This window comes from Schistocerca cancellata, chromosome 10 (genome assembly GCF_023864275.1).
Source record: "Schistocerca cancellata isolate TAMUIC-IGC-003103 chromosome 10, iqSchCanc2.1, whole genome shotgun sequence".
NCBI classification, from domain to species: domain Eukaryota; kingdom Metazoa; phylum Arthropoda; class Insecta; order Orthoptera; family Acrididae; genus Schistocerca; species Schistocerca cancellata.
In genome coordinates this window covers 108394803-108410714 of record NC_064635.1, presented here as the reverse complement: position 1 = coordinate 108410714, position 15912 = coordinate 108394803, and positions in this window count along the sequence as shown.

Genomic DNA, 15912 nt, shown 5'->3' with positions numbered 1-15912 from the left:
CAGGTAGGGTGTGCCCTATCAGGATGCAGCGAATTTCTTTATTAAAGTTTCCATCATCAAATATAAAACAAATAATACATTAAAGGTATATGTCAACTACCACGCTTAAGCTGTTTAAAATTTTTCAGAAATCTGTGAGACATTTGAAAGATCTTTAAAAATTTTCCAGTGACAGCAGGACACTTAAAAGCAATGTACAGTAAACAACAGCGTCACATCGGCATATACAGACAAAAGTCGTGTGCTATAGTGACACATAACCTCGTTCATTGTGCGGCATAAAATACTGTGGAAAACGAGCTAACAGAATTAAACTGAAAAATACGTCGTCACCTTCTCAATAACTTCATACTCGTAGAAAATCGGAAGTTAACCTTGGATGATACAAATCTGTAAAAACCTTTTTAAAGATACTTCATAGGCAAAAACACGAACTGAAACGCTAGGTTGTCTCTTCCAGTGTATCAAATGCTAGGGTCCGTAACGGCTCATTACAATGCGATGTAACAATTTAATCCATCAGTAAAATGGTGGTGTTAGATATGTAAAATATATAATCTACTGAAGCAAAGGAACAATGACCATCCCTAGCAAAAGAAGTAAATAGGACCACGAGGGAGGAGCTAAGAAGGGGGAGGGGGGTATGCTTTCTATGGGGGGGGGGGGGCAGAAGGATGCAGGAGGCAGGGAATGTCTTTTTGTTTTCATTACGATTTACAATTATCAAGGATAAAACAATATAGTACAGACAATGAACGTAAAATTACAGCTTCACCGCATATGGTGTATATGAAAAAAGTCGTATGCTGTAGCGACACCTAACATCCGTCACTGTAAACCATGAATCAGTGTGGAAAGAAACCAGTTAGTATGACACTGAAAATCATCATAACCTTTCGATTTACATCCCCCTCGTAAACCACTTAACCACGAGAAATCCTGAAAGAATGTAGAACTATAAAACATTTTTAAATTGACACTTCATTGGAATATAGAGAAATTAAAACGCTAGGTTGTGTCCTACCCTGTACTAAATGCCAGGGACCATAAAGGTACGTAACATCATGCATCTGTTTAATCAAAGGTTAAAGTAGGCATGTCGTATACATCGAACACGTAAAGAATTAAAGTCAAAGGACAACAGTCGTTCTGGGCGGGACAAGGAGTATAACCGCTCCGAGGAAATATGTGGAGGTATGAGTGTAGGAAGAAAGGAGGAGGGCTGAACGAAACATATTGGCTCTTTCTGCGTAAAACTGGTTAACACAAGTTGCTGTCCCATGGCAAACGTAATATGATGGGAATCCACTTCTGTGGATGTTTTCTCTTCACATGTATGAGAACATGTTAGAACCGTTTCTTGTGCCTTCGTAAACCATCCCATAAATACAGGGCTATTACAAATGATTGAAGCGATTTCATAAATTCACTGTAGCTCCATTCATTGACATATGGTCACGACACACTACAGATACGTAGAAAAACTCATAAAGTATTGTTCGGCTGAAGCCGCACTTCAGGTTTCTGCCCCCAGAGCGCTCGAGAGCGCAGTGAGACAAAATGGCGACAGGAGCTGAGAAAGCGTATGTCGTGCTTGAAACGCACTCACATCAGTCAGTCATAACAGTGCAACGACACTTCAGGACAAAGTTCAACAAAGATCCACCAACTGCTAACTCCATTCGGCGATGGTATGCGCAGTTTAAAGTTTCTGGATGCCTCTGTAAGGGGAAATCAACGGGTCGGCCTGCAGTGAGTGAAGAAACAGTTGAACGCGTGCGGGCAAGTTTCACGCGTAGCCCGCGGAAAATTGGCTCATGCCACAACTGGAGACCGTCAGCTCCGACTTCATCTTTCAACAGGATGGTGCTCCACCGCACTTCCATCATTTCGGCATTTCTTAAACAGGAGATTGGAAAACCGATGGATCGGTCGTGGTGGAGATCATGATCAGCAAATCATGTCATGGCCTCCACGCTCTCCCGACTTCACCCCATGCGATTTCTTTCTGTGGGGTTATGTGAAAGATTCAGTGTTTAAACCTCCTCTACCAAGAAATGTGCCAGAACTGCGAGCTTGCATCAACGATGCTTTCGAACTCATTGATGGGGACATGCTGCGCCGAGTGTGGGAGGAACTTGATTATCAGCTTGATGTCTGCCGAATCACTAAAGGGGCACATTTCGAACATTTGTAAATGCGTAAAAAAACTTTTTGAGTTTTTGTATGTGTGTGCAAAGCATTGTGAAAATATCTCAAATAATAAAGTTATTGTAGAGCTGTGAAATCGCTTCTATCATTTGTAATAACCCTGTATAATCACAACAAGACATGTTGTGCGGCCACTGGGTGTTGTGTGATGTCCTTAGGTTAGCTAGGTTTAAGTAGTTCTAAGTTCTAGGGGACTGATGACCATAGATGTTAAGTCCCATAGTGCTCAGAGCCATTTGAACCATTTGTTGTGCGGCCAGCTTCTGGCAGATCTTCGCTACCAGCCAAGGACTACGTGGACCAACCACCGACGTAATCCTGGAGCAGGGTGCAGTAATGGTGCTTCTTCAGCGCTTTCCACTGTTACGTTCCCCCACTACTGGTAGATTAGATTGCTACATTGTGATGCAGAATGCTGCCTTTCCCTCGTTGGCCATGTGACGGAAACCAAGTACATGTCATAACGCTGTGCCCAGAGGTATCCGTATATGGAGATTTGTCGAGACTGTAGATTTGCAGACGCAAGTGGTTCATGGAAGAATATGTAAATGTTCTGAACAAATACGTATTCCTCCCATGTTGTCAACAGCTACGTGATCACCACTCTGGTCGAAACGTTAATCCCAGTTTTTAATTGCCTTCCAAATACAGGGCAGGGCATTGTGGCGTTTAACATATTCGTTCAAATGACAGTTCATCGTTTCTATTCTATAAAGAAGCAAAAGGCACTGCCTGGTCACAGAATGGGCAAAAAATAGCAGTACCTTCATCCATACATGGCTTCGCACTACACAATGGAAGAAAACTTCCTCAGATTGAATTTTTGATAGTATTTTAATACAAAATTATTAAGCATCAGTGTAATAGACCTGACCTGTCTATATCTATCACTCCAAGACTTGGTTCAAATGATTCTCTAGGATCAGGCTTTCATTTGAAGTATTATATCACTTTTAACTTAAAATATTAAAGTGTTTGCACTTCGAATAGTTGTACAATGACAGACAGCCCGTGAAATACACGTCAGACTCACAAAATGAACACAAATGCCCAAGGAATATGGATATGCAGTTGTAGCAGTACAAATTTATGTACATACCAAAACCTAAATCTGTAAATACTTAAGATCTTTATCCCTATTGTTTCATATTTGCATATTGTCTACAGTAGCATTGGTCGACATGGAATATCAGATAATAAAAACCACAAAAAATATTGTTTCATCACTTTCCTTTAATTAACAAAACCATTATTGCACAATTGATATAACAGCTGTGTAGGTTTTCTTGACAATTATACTGCTGTCAGAGTCGTACCTAGACGTATCAGAAGGCCCATATTACTCCAACTGCACACGCCCCACACCATTGCAGAGCCTCCACCAGCTTCAACAGTCTCCTGCTGACATGCAGGGTCCATAGATTCATGACTTTATCTTCATACCAGCACAAGTCCATCCGCTCGATGCAATTTGGAACGAGACTCGTTCGACCAGGCAACGTGTTTACAGTCATCAACAGTACAATGTCGATACTGACGGGCCCAGGTGAGGCGAAGCTTTGTGTCGTACAGTCATCAAGGGTAAACGAGTGGGCATTCGGCTCCGAAATCCAATATCGATGATGTATCGTTGAATTGTTCACAAGCTTACAGTTTTGACAACTGCAACCATTTGCGGAAGAGTTGCAACCCTGTCACGTTGAACTATTCTCTTTAGTTGTCGCTGGCCTATTTCTTGTAGGATCTTTCTCCGGCCGCGGCGATTTGGGAGCTTTGATGTTTTACCGGATTCATGACATTCACGGTTCACTCGTGAAATGGTCGTACGGGAAAATCCTCACTTCATCGCTCCCTTGGAGGTGGTGTGTCCCATCGCTTGTGCGCCGATTATAGCACTACGTTCAAACTCAGTTAAATCTTGATAACCAGCCATTATGGCTGTGTTAACCCATCCAACAACAGCGCCAGACACTTGACATCTAATATAGGCACTGCCGACCGCAGTGCCGTCTTCTATCTGTTTGCATATCTCTGTACTTGAATACGCATGCCTGTACGAATTTCTTTGGCGCTTCAGTGTATAATAAACTAGCAACACCCGCTAAATCGTTGTCCAACATTTTTTCTTCTTGAGACTGTGTTTCCAGATGAAAATACTGAAATGAGTACCGATGGTGTGATTGTGGTTTTAGTATATAGAAATGTTTGATGATACAGTATTGGAAATAAATGGTGAGTCCATCTCCTTAGCTCAGAGGTCAGTATTATGTTTGCAGTGCAGAAGATCCGAGTTCGATTCCCATTACTGCCAAAGATTTATCATTGATGAGAGGACTGGTATGGTTGTAATCAGCCTTGTGATATCAATCAACCGTGGCTCGACGGTCTCGGAAGTCACCATAATGGCTTGGAGAGTGGTGTGCTGGCCACATGCTCCCTCCCCCCCCCCCCCCATATTGCACCCGGTTGACGCCACAAGACCGAAGACGATACCGCAGCTGATCGACATACCTTGAGCCTTCATGGCTCGGATGAGGATCTCGTTAGTAAGTACTGGATGCGTGGACAGCCCTTTTGAACTGTCAGTGTCAGGAAAGATGCAGATACGATGGCATGAAAGCAGAGATTTTCTGACAGCACCAGCTTGAGGAAGACCTTACCTCATCCAGGAGGATGGATGCCGAAAATAGCTGGCACAGTTGGTATCCGCAAATCTCTGGTGTACCATGCTGTCCATATGATTTCGTGTCCACATTTCTTGAGCACTTATCAAAACTTACCAGGGTATAGCTTGTCTAATTTCTCCCAGCTGAGTTGATACCTGAATTCCTTCGGTGACGTGAAGTTCAGTGAAGCAGTATCTACGACAGCCATCAGCCTCTTTGTGCAGTGTCACCGACTAGGCTGATCTACGACCCGTCATCTAGCCTACATGATTCTGGACTTTGAGCAGAATCTGCCAAAATGAGACCGCCCAGTGGCTGCCATCGCATGACACTCCAACCCGTCTCTGAGAGTTTGGGGCTAAACTGGGTTTGACTGCATATTCCTGCCAGCCACATAGAGCCTCATGCGGTGTAAACTATCTAAGGTGCTAGGCCTTCTCTGACAGGAGCTGACACCCACTTATATCAATAAGCCACACTGGAGTGCATAACAGAGGCTGTATCTCTCTCTTCTAGTTATTAGGCTTTTCACTGTTGTGTTAGCTTATGGGGTGTGGGAAGAATGATTGTTTAAATGCCTCCATGTGTGCCACAAATAATCTAATTTTGTCTTACGAGATCGATGGGATGCGTAGGGTGCTAGAGTATGTGTGGTGTCACCGCCAGACACCACACTTGCTAGGTGGTAGCCTTTAAATCGGCCGCGGTCCGTTAGTGTATGTCGGACACGCGTGTCGCCACTATCAGTGATTGCAGACCGAGCGCCGCCACACGGCAGATCTAGAGAGACTTCCTATCACTCGCCCCAGTTGTACAACAGACTTTGCTAGCGATGGTTCACTGACAAAATACGCTCTCATTTGCCGAGACGATAGTTAGCATAGCCTTCAGCTACGTCATTTGCTACGACCTAGCAAGGCGCCAGTACCAGTTACTATTGATACTGTAATCATGTACAGTCAAGAGCGACGCTCATCATTAATGGATTAAAGTTAAGTATTCCACCAGCTACGTCCGTTTTTCTAAAGTCTAAATTCCTTGTCCTGTTCCAGACCTCACGCCAGCCTGCGTGAGCTAAAACGCGTGCCTTTCGGCTTCCTCTAATAATACGGTGTTGACTCTCCTGCCAACCCACAACAGTATGTTCTTAGAGCCACTATTTAAAGCCAGGTGTTGACATTATATCCTCCGCGTAGTCGAACATATTACACACGGCTACAACATGAACAAAGCCACAGGGGCCGTGTTCCTAGACATCGAAAAGGCTTTCGATCGTCTCTGGCACAACGTACTCATACGCAAACTAAGCGAAGCTGGTTTCCCGGACGGACTCGTAGGTCTCATACACTCATATCTCACGAACAGATGTTTCAACACTAACGTGCAGGATAAACAATCAACACAACACGGTATCCAAGCTGGAGTACCCCAAGGAAGCATCCTAGGGCCCATCTTGTTTAACCTGTACATTAATGACTTCCCAGCGACACAAAACACGACGATAGCCGTCTACGCGGATGACACAGCCATACTCGCGCAAGACTGGAAACCGTCGAACATCAGTTCACGAATACAGACAGCACTCAGAACAGCTGAGCCTTGGTTGGAGCGATGGCGTATTAAAGTAAACGTCGACAAGTGCGAAGCAGTTCTGTTCACACGCAGACCGAAACTACTGCGCAAACACCAACACTGCAGACCAATAACACTACATACACGCCCAATACGTTTCCGAGAGAAAGTCAGGTACCTTGGTGTCTGGCTGGACCGGAAACTTACATGGGGGGACCACATCGAATACGTTGCCAACCGAGCGCACGCGAGGCTCAAACAGCTCTACCCAATGCTCAACAGGGAAAGCACACTGAATAGGAGGGTGTCGAGGTCCTTATACATGACACTGATCAGACCTCTGATGACGTACGCAGCTCCCGTCTGGGGATATGCAGCTCCTACACGACTGCGCCGCCTGCAGATCATACAGAACAAGGTGCTACGAATCATTAGCAACGCTACACGCTACACACGCACCGTGGACCTTCACCATGAATACTGCCTTGATACCCTCAAGGAAGTATTAAAAAAACACGCCACACGACTATACAGGAACTCGACACACTCGAACAATCCTTTCATCCTCACTCTGGGAAAGTACGATCATAACCACAGGTGGAAGCACAAGCGGCCAAAGACACTGCTAGCTAGGGCATAGCCACCTATGGTAAACTAACATACGCAAACAGCGACAAACGTCGGCAAGCCCCTGCATATCAGCAACACTGACTGGCAACTACCATCTGCTATTAGAGCCGACCAACAGGCCACAGCAGGAACACCGACGAGCTCGCCCACAGACGCACAAACAAACTGCCAACATTCCCTCACACTGTGGCTCCGGTGTATGACCTATCGGACACAAGATCGATAACAAACCTAACTGTTGCAGGTTGCTGACGCTGAACGAGGACTCCGTACCAGCACCCAGCGCCAGCCACCGAGCAGCACAAACGCACAACGTCAAGGTATCGACATGCATGATACCCACTTCTAACAAAGCCTACCCTTGCACAACCTATCGCAGGCAGCAAGACAACCGCTACTGCTCTTACCGCCCGACCTAACTTTCGCAGAGGTTTTTTTCCCTTGTCTCTTGCCTTGGCACTTTTTTTCCTCTGCCCTTCAAACCGCTACCCTTCGTCAGATTTCGACCAATCTATCTCCAGATGAGCGCGTATTAATGGTTAATCCTAACCAGACGTACGCAAACATCGCAGTACCCACATCCTGCGACACCTCACTTTAGTAAATACTAATCCTTATGCAGAGATGGCAGTAGACCTATTGTGTTGGCCATCATGCCGGTGTGAGCGTGGAGGGGCTCCACCGGTTATATAAAAAAAAAAAAAAAAAAAAAAAAAAAAAAAAAAAAAAAAAAAAAAAGTGAAATTTATCGAACTATCAGTTTAATGAGCCACGGCTGCAAAATATTAACACGAATTCTTTACAGACGAATGGAAAAACTGGTAGAAGCCGACCTCGGGGAAGATCAGTTTGGATTCCGTAGAAATGTTGGAACACGTGAGGCAATACTGACTCTACGACTTATCTTAGAAGAAAGATTAAGGAAAGGCAAACCTACGTTTCTAGCATTTGTAGACTTACAGATAGCTTTTGACAATGTTGACTAGAATACTCTCTTTCAAATTCTGAAAGTGGCTGGGGTAAAATACAGGGAGCGAAAGGTTATTTACAATTTGTACAGAAACCAGATAGCAGAGTCGAGAGCCATGAAAGGGAAGCAGTGATTGGGAAGGGAGTGAGACGTGGCTGTAGCCTCTCCCTGATGTTATTCAATCTGTATATTGAGCAACCAGTAAAGGAAACAAAAGAAAAATTCGGAGTAGGAATTAAAATCCATGGACAAGAAATAAAAACTTTTAGGTTCGCCGATGACATTGTAATTCTGTCAGAGACAGCAACGGACCTGGAAGAGCAGCTGAACCGAATGGACAGTGTCTTGAAAGGAGGATATAACATGAACATCGACAAAAGGAAAACGGGGATAATGGAATGTAGTTGAATTAAATCGGGTGATGCTGCGAGAATCAGATTACGAAATGAGAGGCTTAAAGTAGTAAATGAGTTTTGCTATTTGGGGAGCAAAATAACTGATGATGGTCGAAGTAGTGAGGATATAAAAAACAGACTGACAATGGGAAGGAAAGCGTTTCTGAAGAAGAGAAATTTGTTAACATCGAGTATAGATTTAAGTGTCAGGAAATCGTTTCTGAAATATTTATATGGAGTATAGTCATGTATGGAAGTGAAACTCGGACGATAAATAGTTTAGACAAGAAGAGAATAGAAGCTTTCGAAATGTGGCGCTACAGAAGAATGCCTAAGGTTAGATGGGTAGATCACATAACTAATGAGGAGGTATTGAATAGATCTGGAGAGAAGAGAAATTTGTGGCGCAACTTGACAAGAAGATGGGATCGGTTGGTACAGCATATTCTGAGGCATCAAGGGATCACCAATTTAGTATTGGAGAGCAGCGTGGAGGGTAAAAGTCGTAGAGAGAGACCAAGAGATGAATACACTAAACAGATTGAGAAGGATGTAGGTTGCAGTAGGTGCTGGGAGATGAAGAAGCTTGCACGGGATAGAGTAGCACGGAGAGCTGCATCAAACCAGTCTCAGGACTGAAGACCACAACAACAACAACAACAAAAACTTGAAACTTTGCAAGAAAGCATGCTCAAGATCTTGAACAGTGTGCCCGTTCAGTTTCTTCAGCATGCCTGTGATACTCTCCCACAGATGAAACCAACTTGCAACTGTTGAAGCTTGCATATCTCTACATGTTCCATATACCTTGTAAGTCCTACATGGTTTGGTCGCACACACTTGAACTATATTCTGTCATGGACTGAACGAGTGACTTGTAAACATTCTCCTTTCTAGGCTGAATGCATTTCCACAGGATTCTACATATACACCAAAGTCTTCTAACTGCTTCATCTACGACTGAGTATACGTGACCTTCCCATTTCATGTCCCTACAAAGTGTTGCGGCGAGGTATTTGTATCTATTTACCGATTCCATCTCTGACTCGTTGATATTATAGTGGTTATATACTACGTTTTTTGTTTTGTGAAGTGGAGAATGCTACTGTTCTAATCATTTAAAGCAAGTTGCTAATCTCAGCACCACCTTCAAATCCTGTCGAGAACTGTCTGGATATTTATGGAGCTCATTTCACGCAGTACTTCATTACGGATAACTGCGACATTGAGGTAACTCACAAAATTGACTGCAAGGTCATTCACTTACAACATGAACAGCAAAGGTCCCTACACACTTCCCTGGGGTGTGCCCGAAGTTACATCTACATCTGTCTATGTCTCCATCCAAAACTTTCTGCTTCCTCCCTACCAAAATTTCGCCAATACGATCATAAATTGTGCTTGACACTAACTACGATTTTGATTTTTATAATAAGCATGGATGTGGTACTGAGTCAAATATTTTCCAGAGAAACATCGCATCTACGCGAGTTGGGCTAACACGATGAGTGTTCTCGGAATCCATCCCGGTTGGCATGGTGGAGGTCTTTCTGTTCGAGGGCCTCTTTAGGTATGAGCTCAGAATATGTACTAAGATTCTACAGGAAGTCAGTTAGAAGGATATTGGCCGATAGATTTGTGGCTCACTTCCACTAACCTTCTTGTAGAATGATGATGCGGACCCATACTCCTTGTCAGAGCGTAGAGGAACGATGTTGGAGACCCGCACCGCCGTACTAGGCAAGGTCTTAGTGGAGATGGTTTGACATTGCCTTCCTTCGACCGTAATGGGGACGATGATGAAGACGACACAACAACACCCAGTCATCTCGAGGCAGGTGAAAATCCCTGACACCGCCAGGGGTGTTGGCGTCGCAAGGAAGGTCCTTCTGTAATTAACAACAGGTTTCAAATTGCAACAGTTGAAACGTCCCCTTAGAAAAATTAATCAATTACTGTGCTGATAAACCTCTTACATTATTTGATTTTCTTATAGCTGAGCAAAACGAACGTACTCAAACATTTCTCTCTTTACTTATTCTGTTCGTCACTAAACTGACACACAATATATTTAGCGCAACGCAATATGACTTTCAAAAATCCCCCTAAAAGAATGGCCCTGACTAACTATAACCTATACCTTTAATGAATCACTTACCTCACAAAAATCTTCGTTACTCGAAATACTGCAATACAGCGAGCGCCAATACTGCCAGCTAAATAAAAGATTTTAACTACTGAAGGCACTAACTGCTGATAAGCATAGTTAGCAAATGAAAGATTTTGATAGAGAACAAACAATGTATTTACCTTAATAGTGTTCAAAAATCATTATATATATATATATATATATATATATATATATATATATATATATATATATATATATATCAGTTCTTGATATATATATATATATATATCAGTTCTTGCCCTAGCCGAGCCTCAGGTACAGGGCGGGTCGCAGGTGGCGGATAGCGAACGATCCATCAGATATGGTGGACAGCTGTGAATAAGGGGAAACCCAAATAAGCAGTCCCGGACCGAGGCGGCAGCATCACGAGGGTGTGGGAGGGTGACTTTTGGCAAGGGTCACACTCATTCAAAAACCACAGAACCCGAAGACGTTGCTGTGTCATGGCGAGTAAGTGCCGCCATTACAATAAGCACGGTCAACACCCAAATCCAGGACGCGTCTGAAGTGGGAACCATCGGCATCCTGGTCAGTGTCTGTTCACACAATGTGCGGCTGGTCGTAATGCGCCAGGAACTAACAATCCCTGGTTCTAAACACCCAGTGGAAACACTGAACCAACTTGATTACAAGCAAGTATGACTCGTGCAAGTAATAACAACATTACTCTAGGTGGTAACCAATCCACCCATCAACAGATGGCATCCAGGAATTCGGATTCTGGGGAACCTGGACTTACACGATTACATCAGAGAAAGTCGGAGCTCTCTGGCAAACTTCCACTTAAAACACCTACATACATTGGAACCTTTAACATAAATACATTAATCCAACCAGGAAAACTTCTAAACCTTACAACAGAACTTGAAAAGCAAAAGATAGTAGTACTAGCTTTACAGGAGACACGTTTTACAGATGAAGAAACATCAGATTATGGCAACTATCGCATCTTTAAGAGCAAGACGGATAAACGAATCGGAAGAGGAGCCCCCCATCTCGGGATGGCGTTTATCATACACAAGAGCGTGCTCAGCTCCATCAAGGAAGTTACTCCCGTAAATAATAGGATAATGACGATGCGCTTACAATGTGCCAACAAAACATACACAATGGTTAATGTTCATGCTCCCACAAACGGAGACAACAAGAAAAACCCCATAGAAACAGAAAAGTTCTGGGAAAATTTGGAGAATATAATGGCCAAGATTCCAAAAGATGATACAAAAGTTCTACTCGGCGATTTTAATGCCCAAATTGGTAGAGAGAAAATCCACCAAAAAACCGTAGGCAAATATCCTGCACATAAATTTACCAATAAAAATGGTACAAGGCTCGTCGAACTATGTAAGCAGAATAACCTGAAGATAATGTCAACATCTCTAAGAAAATGTCCAAGAAAACAAAAGACATGGAGATCTCCTATACAACAAATTAGCGAGTTTCAAATAGATCATGTGGCGATTTCATACCCAGTACAAAAAGAAATTTACGACGTCCAAGTACGCAGAGGAGCAAACATTGATTCAGACCATTACCTAACTAGAATTAAAATCAAGTTTACAGCACGAAGAAGTCATCAGAAGAAAACAGAAATACAGAAATATGACACCAAGAAGATTAAAGAATCTAAAGTAAAAGAAGAATGGGAGAAGGAAAAGGCAAACACATGGGAAGAATTTCATTCAAAAATCACGCGAATAGCTAAGGAAACTATTCCCTTGAAAAAGATATTCAAACACCCTTGGTGGGATTCAGACTGTGAAAATGCATTGGAAAGGAGAAAAAAGGCATTTCAAGAATATAACAGTAAAAAATCACAAGAAAGTCTACATTTATTTAACGAGGTTAGAAAACAGGTTTCAAAATCTATTAGGCAAGCAAAAAGGAAGTACACAAAGGCACAACTGGATGCCATAGAAGAAAATTTCCAAAACTATAATACAAGAGACTTCTACAGAACTTTCGCAGATAAAATACGAGGATATATCCCTCAAAATTTATGTTTCAGAAAACCAGATGGTAAATTAGCCCTAACAAACCAGGAAAACTGTCAAGTATTGGCTCAATATTTTTCTAACCTACTAAATTGCCCAGAACCTAGTTTAAGGTTTCCCAAAGAAATCAGTGCCAACGCTCAACCGGATTCATTACCACCAACACAGGAAGAAATCAAATGTCACATTAAGAACTTAAAAAATAATAGAACATCTGGCGAAGATGGTATTGTTGCAGAGCTATTAAAAAACCTAGGACCAAAGACGTTGCAAGAGCTCACAAAAATAATAACAAAAATATGGGAAACAGAAAAATTACCAGAGGATTGGAAATGTGCCCTTATTCACCCGTTACATAAAAAAGGAGACAGAAAAAATGTCAATAACTACAGGGGAATCTCACTTTTACAAGTCACCTACAAAATTCTCTCAACATGCCTGCTGAAAAGAACACAAGAGCAGCTGGAACGCCAAATTGGTGATTATCAAGCAGGCTTCCGCCCCGGTCGCTCATGCATAGAACAAATATTTAATTTAAAGACAATATTAAAACACAAAGCAATTAGAAATGCCCCCATAATTTGTACATTTGTAGATTTTAAGAAAGCCTATGACTCAATTGACCGGCAATCTTTGTTTAACATTTTAGAGGAACTTGGACTTGACTCCAAAACACTAAGGCTTATCAAAGAATCACTGACAGACACTGTATCTAAAGTTAAATTCAGGGGAGAAATCTCTGAACCTTTTCTCATAAAAACTGGAGTATGTCAAGGTGACGGGCTATCTCCACTTCTGTTTAATATAGTCCTGGATAAAGTCATTAAGGAATGGGAAAAAGAATTAAAAAATCAATCCTACTGGAAACCAATCCATCTTGGTAGAACCAAAGACAACGTGGAGGTATCTTGTTTAGCATTCGCGGATGACTTGGCCATACTTGCAGATGATGAAGAAATCGCCACCAAACAAATAGAGATCCTTAAGGAATGCGCGGATAAAGTAGGTTTACAAATTTCGTTTCAAAAGACAGAATTTTTCTGTACGAAATTCCATATACACAGTTTGAACACAAAATATGGAAAAATAAATAGCGTAAAACATTTTAAATACCTAGGTGAAATTTTGAAGCCAACCGGAGGAGAGAAAGTTGCACAGAAGATCAGACAACAGAAAATGAAGAGAGCATATGGTATGACACATGAAATATACAATAAAAAATGCATCTCCTCTAACACAAAAATCAGACACTACTGCGCAGTAATTAAGCCAGCAGCACTATATGCTAGTGAAACGCTCACATTCCACACAAAATTTGACTTAGAAAAAATACTAAAAGAAGAACGCAAAATTATGAGAAAGATTTTAGGTCCAAAATAAACAGAAGAAGGATACCGGATACAATCAAGAAGAACCACAGAAACTATATCAAACCTGGCAGCAGACATAAGAAGGCGAAGATTAAAATTTTATGGACATGTCACTAGACTTCCCCCCACACGACTCACCAACAGAATTCTCACTTACATAGAAAAAGTAAAATCAACAACACCATGGATTAGCCAAGTAAAATTAGATTTACAAAAAGCAAATATTGAACTTAAAGATGTCAAAGATAGAAAAACTTTTAGAAATAAGGTGGAAAAGTGGATTGCATTGTCGGAGAAGGAAGCACTAAAGAGACCAGGAACAAAATGGACAGAAGAAAGAAAAAGAAAACATGGAGAACGAATGAAAGAAGTATGGAAGAAACGACGTCAGAAAGCTTTGCGTGATCCTTCTGGGTCCATTCGCGATAAGTAAGTAAGTAAGTATATATCAGTTCTTGACATCCAGTCTTACAAATTTACTGTCTCTGATGGACACACGTCGAGATCATCCGCTCTCAAAACTCCGCCATCTCTCCCCTCACATCCACCACTGCCGGCGGCTCATCTCCAACTGCGCAACGCTACGCGCTGTTCACATCCAACTGCCCAACACTACAATGGCAAATTCCAACAATGCAAACCAGCCACAGACTGAACACAGCACAGCCAGTGATTTTCATACAGAGCGCTACGTGACGTTACCAACATAAAAACCTAAACAGCCTACTTACACAGTGACTTCTACATATAGAGGCAAATTAAAAACGCCATCAGAAAGATAGTAAACAGATTCAATCATTAACTTTTCTATTGCTCTCACTGTCTCGATTTTGTTATGAAGAGGCACTGTGGGTACCATTAAAAGAACACATTCACCTCGTGCACCATTAGCTAGGCAACTATTTGTCGGGCCACGTGATGTTTATTGATTATTTTCCTTATTGTACATCGCTGTTAGCAGCGCATAAACGGGCAGCAGCGGGACGCTCGCCTGCAGTGGAGTTTTTGCAGTGCTCTTCTTACCTGCGAGCCACTTTGCAGAGCAGGGTAATGATTAATGGCGACCGGGAGACCATTAAAGGGAAAGCTGGAGTTTATTTATGGACGCGACCCTCTGTGTTTCAGACGCTTCGGAGGGCGTCGCAGGCGTGATTGATGAGGCGGGGCTTCGGGGAAAGCTCCCTCATTACATTGGCATCTTTCCACTGTGCGCGCGAAAAGTGAGAGAGTGGACGCTGGACACTGGCGCCGGAGTTTCCGCCGGCATCTATCGATCTCTCATTTCCCGAAAGCAGTATCAGAAATTTGTAAACAGCTGCAGATCAGAATGATCTTGATTCAGCCTTTCTCCAGACTGATCTTATAAGCGGCCTGAATCATTTGATCCAACATGGCTGTGACGAAGCCAAAAGAAAAGCTGAATCAGAAAGTATTTGAGAAATTGCTTTTACAAAACTGCGTCACTGAGCTTGACTCAACTGCAATTCCTCCTTTGAATTGACGAACGAACGTTAAGGTGATAGATATACTCCTCCAGCTTCACGGACTACTACCACCAGTGAAATAAATGGACTTGCCGCGCAGGCAAAGTCAACAGGTTACGCGGCTACAGTCAAAGTTAGCTTGATCATATTACTAGTTACAGTCACCTTTTAATTCCAAACGATGTGCATCATCATCTTGTCGCACAATTGCGACAGTATCTTCATATGAAGCCGTGACAATTTGCTGTTAACGTCATTCATTTTACTGACATCGAGAACAAGAAAGTGTCAGGAAAATGTGTCAGACTTTGGTGTGCAGACTGCGGTAGGGGGGATGTAATGTCAAGTGCAGCAGGATTCAGGAATTTGCCCCAAAGCAGAATACATACAATGCACGCAATAAATATTTCGAAGGCTCATACAAATACT